Source organism: Harpia harpyja, unplaced genomic scaffold (assembly GCF_026419915.1).
Source record: "Harpia harpyja isolate bHarHar1 unplaced genomic scaffold, bHarHar1 primary haplotype scaffold_52, whole genome shotgun sequence".
Classification (NCBI taxonomy): domain Eukaryota; kingdom Metazoa; phylum Chordata; class Aves; order Accipitriformes; family Accipitridae; genus Harpia; species Harpia harpyja.
In genome coordinates, this window is record NW_026293413.1 from 501,526 (window position 1) to 505,850 (window position 4,325).

A 4,325-nucleotide genomic window follows, 5' to 3' on the forward strand; every position below is an offset into this window, starting at 1 on the left:
TCTTATCTCAACCCACGGGTTTTGCTTCTTTTCCCGATTTTCTCCCCCATCCCACTGGGTGGGGGGGGAGTGAGTGAGCGGCTGCGTGGTGTTTAGTTGCTGGCTGGGGTAAAACCACGACAAGTGTCCTTCCATGGAGGGACAAAGAACCTCTCCAAGCTGGGGTGACAGGCCAGTGCTGGAAATGGTGGTTGTGAGGGGCTAGTCGAGGATGATTGCCCTGGGGCAGCTTCCCCAGGGTGTCCCGCGAAAACGGGCACAGGGCAGACCCTTTGGAAAAAGACCTAAGCCTTCAGGCACTGCCCTGAGGGCACCCAGAAGGGCTTCTCTAAATGTGTTGTCAGCACAAGGAAGGCAGCTGAGGGAACCCTGGTCCCAGTGACAAGTGGGGCAGGGGATGGAGTGACAAAGCCAGTGTAAATAGAGCAATTCCTCAGAACCAAGATTCTCCCTTGAGAGTCCTGCCACACTGCAGGACTGTGACCCAGCTGCCAGAGCACTCAGGCCTTACACCAACCTAGGGGCTCAGAAGGACAGCGTGGAAGTTGAAAGAGAGCAGCTTTGGGAAGACCAAGCGCTGGTTCTCCCTGGCAGTGCTGCTGTGTTGAGAACATTTTCCCCTTCCCCTCTGCACAGACGCACTGCCCTGCAGCTTCACCAAGTTCTCAGAGGAAGTATCTCAGGCAAACAAGTTGCTGCACGGTGTTTTATTGTGTTGAAATACAGAGAGAGCACTGCGCCTCATTTACACAGCCTCTGGGTCAAATTCTACAGGTAGACATTGAATTACATATGGGATGGCTAATAAAATTTCACTGTGAACAACATGATCATAAGAAAAACAAAGAAAACCCCACTACCACCACAAAAAGGAACCTGATAAGGCAGCCTGGGCTTGTAATGAAATACATTATGACTGCTCTGCAGAAGAAAACAGGCAGTTAATTGCTTCTGAAAAACACCCGCTCATCATTTTCCACAGGGCATCCTTGATCTCCTGGTTCCTCATGCTGTAGAGGAGGGGGTTCACTGCTGGAGGCACCACCGAGTACAGAACTGCCACCACCAGATCGAGGGATTGGGAGGAGATGGAGGGGGGCTTCAAGGAGGCAAACACTGCAGTGCTGATAAACAAGGAGACCACGGCCAGGTGAGGGAGGCACGTGGAAAAGGCTTTGTGGCGTCCCTGCTCACAGGGGATCCTCAGGACCGCCCTGAAGATCTGCACGTAGGAGAAAAGAATGAGAACAAAACAACCAAATGCTAAACAGGCACTAAGCACAAGAAGCCCAACTTCCCTGAGGTAGGAGCGTGAGCAGGAGAGCTTGAGGATCTGGGGGATTTCACAGAAGAACTGGTCCACAGCATTGCCCTTGCAGAGTGGTAGTGAAAAAGTATTGGCTGTGTGCATGACAGCATAGAGAAACCCACTGGCCCAGGCAGCTGCTGCCATGCGGACACAAGCTCTGCTGCCCAGGAGGGTCCCGTAGTGCAGGGGTTGGCAGATGGCAACGTAGCGGTCGTAGGCCATGATGGTGAGGAGAGAATACTCTGCTGAAGCACAGAAAAAGAAAAAAAAGAGCTGTGCAGCACATCCCCAGTAGGAGATGGCCCTGGTGTCCCACAGGGAATTGGCCATGGATTTGGGGACAGTGGTGGAGATGAAGCCCAAGTCGAGGAGGGAGAGGTTGAGGAGGAAGAAGTACATGGGGGTGTGGAGGTGGTGGTCGCAGGCTACAGTGGTGATGATGAGGCCGTTGCCCAGGAGGGCAGCCAGGTAGATGCCCAGGAAGAGCCAGAAGTGCAAGAGCTGCAGCTGCGGTGTGTCTGCAAATGCCAGGAGGAGGAACTCAGTGATGGAGCTGCTGTTGGACATCAGCTTCTTCTGGGCATGGGGCACTGTTTGAGAGGAAAAGATGGTGACAAGTTAGAAGAAACTTCTCTGAGCAAAACCTGATGCATTTCGCAAAGAAACCCCACTGAAGCTGCCTCTTGTATTTCAGGAAGACCTTTGGCAGTCCATTTCATGGGTTGTTGGTGGTGCTGACTGAGGGCGCCACTGGGAGCAGCGGGCTCTGCTCTGAGCTCCTGAGGAGTCAGTCCTGCCCTAGAGCAGGAGGTAAATGGGGACATTGGCTGATATACAGATAAAATCCACTTGTTATATCAAAGAGCTTTTCAGCATTTTCGCTCCCAATTCAGGCAACAGCCGAGAAGAGCCGAGGGGATTTTGTTTTGTGTATTTTGTTCCAGTTTCCCACCCTCACTTAAGGAGTGCTTTTGGCAGGGAAAGAAGCACATGTCCTAAAGATGGGGTGTCCTGAAAGGAGAGTTTTGTCATTTGTATCACTGGGAGCCTGGGAATTAGGAGGGGATTGGGACACTTAACTCCCATGGACAAATCTGCATGGCAAGACAGCAGGCTTGGTCTGTGAAGTGCACCTGAATCCCACGCCCCCACCCCAGTCCAGTGATAATAAAAAGAGGAGCAGAGGCAGGAGGAACAAAATGCACAAATGCTACAGTGCTGCTGCTGCTGGAGGCAGGAGAGGGACAGATGGTAGGGCATTTGATAATTTCTTCTGTTCAGGGCTAAGCCACTGAGAAGGTGACTGAGTCCCCATGGCTGTAAGGGCAGAGGCTCTGCTGGGTGGGAGGAAAGACCATGGGTTTTCTCCACTGATGGCAGGGATGTGCCTGAATCCCCCCTCTCATGGCATTGCTGGGAGCAGCTCCCTCTCACTCCCTGCCCCTGTCTCTGCTGCCTGGAGCCGTCCCTGTCGGCAGCTGCTTCTCCGTCCCCTTGTCTGCTCCCTGTCCCTGCTCACAGACCCCATCCCACCCACTGTGTACTCAGCTCTGCCCTGCAGAGCCCTCCTGGCAGCCGGGCAGTGCCCAGGGACATCTCTGTGTGTGCAGGGGCTAAAGAACACCTCAGACAAGTCCTAAGGACAACTGGAGTCTCGGTGCCTTCTCCAGTGGGGACAAATAAATTTTAGTCTCATACTGCCCACACGCCCACCAAGATGATAAAAATTCAAAGCAAAGACTCCTTACCTTTCGGGAAAATACTGATGTTCTTCTTGAAAGTGCCCTCGGAAATGGCCAGGGCTGAGCTGGAGCTGTGAGCAAACCTGACCCACACAGCACCCTCTCGACAGCAGAAGCAGGCTGCTCTGCCCTTCCAGGGGTCATTTCTTTCACCCACAGCTTCTCCCCACACTGTCATGGGGATTTCCCTGCACAGGCTGAGTGCTGACCCTGGGGCAGGCAGCAAAGTCCCTGCTCCAACACTCAGCCCCTGAAACACCAGGACCCTGCTCTGAAGGACAGCCCTGGGCACCCCTGGATGCACACCTGGCTTCACACCCCTGCAGCTGGTGCCAGGAGAAGGCAGTCCTCATGCCCTGTCCCTCTGACAGCGCAGCAGGGAACCCTGCTCTGGAGCACATCCTTCTCCTCTACACCAGAGAATCCAAGACAGTCCTCCTGCCAGATCCCATACACTGTCAGCTGTGCCAGTGTTCGGAGATGCCTGCAGGAACTGAAGCTCTATTGCCCTGCACCCACAGACTTACCATGCAGAGGGCTGTGAAGACTTCTCCCCCAGTGAGCTCTCAGCATCCTCCCACTCCACACTGCCTTTAAGCTCTCTCTGCCTTGCAGGTCTCCTCTCGATGCCTGCAGGCAGTGCCCCCAGCCCTGCTCCTGGGCAGAGCTGTGTCTCTGCAGCGCTGCCCGCTTGCCAGGAGCTCCCTCTGTCCCAGGAGCCCAGCCCAGCTCAGCAGCAGAGGACCAGCCCAAGGCAGCACTTTCTCTGCCCCCTCTGGGCTCCCTCCAGGTGTCCCTGGGGCTCCAGGGGAACCTCCTGGGAAACAGCAATCACTGATGTTCCCTCCCTCACCTGGGGAGAGACACTGCTTTCCAGCAGGGTCATTGCTCTGCTGAGAGACAGACTTAGGTCCAAGAGTCAACTTTTCTGAGAATCATAGAATCATTTAGGTTGGAAAAGACCCATAACATCATCAAGTCCAACCTTGAACATAACACTAGCAAGTCCACCACTAAACCGTGTCCCTAAACACCGTGTCTTTTAAATACCTCCAAGGATGGTGACTCAGCCACTTCCCTGGGCAGCCTCTTTCTTGTGCCATCATTGGGCAGGACACGCAGACAGTGACAGGCAGGGATCTCCTTTAGCCCTGCTGAGGGAAGGGAGTCAGCCGAGTCCATGGAGGCATCTCATGCTGGGATTGTATTCCTAGAGCTGGAAGGGGACTCAGCTCCCTCCCATGCCCACCACAAACCCACAGGAGGTGGGATTC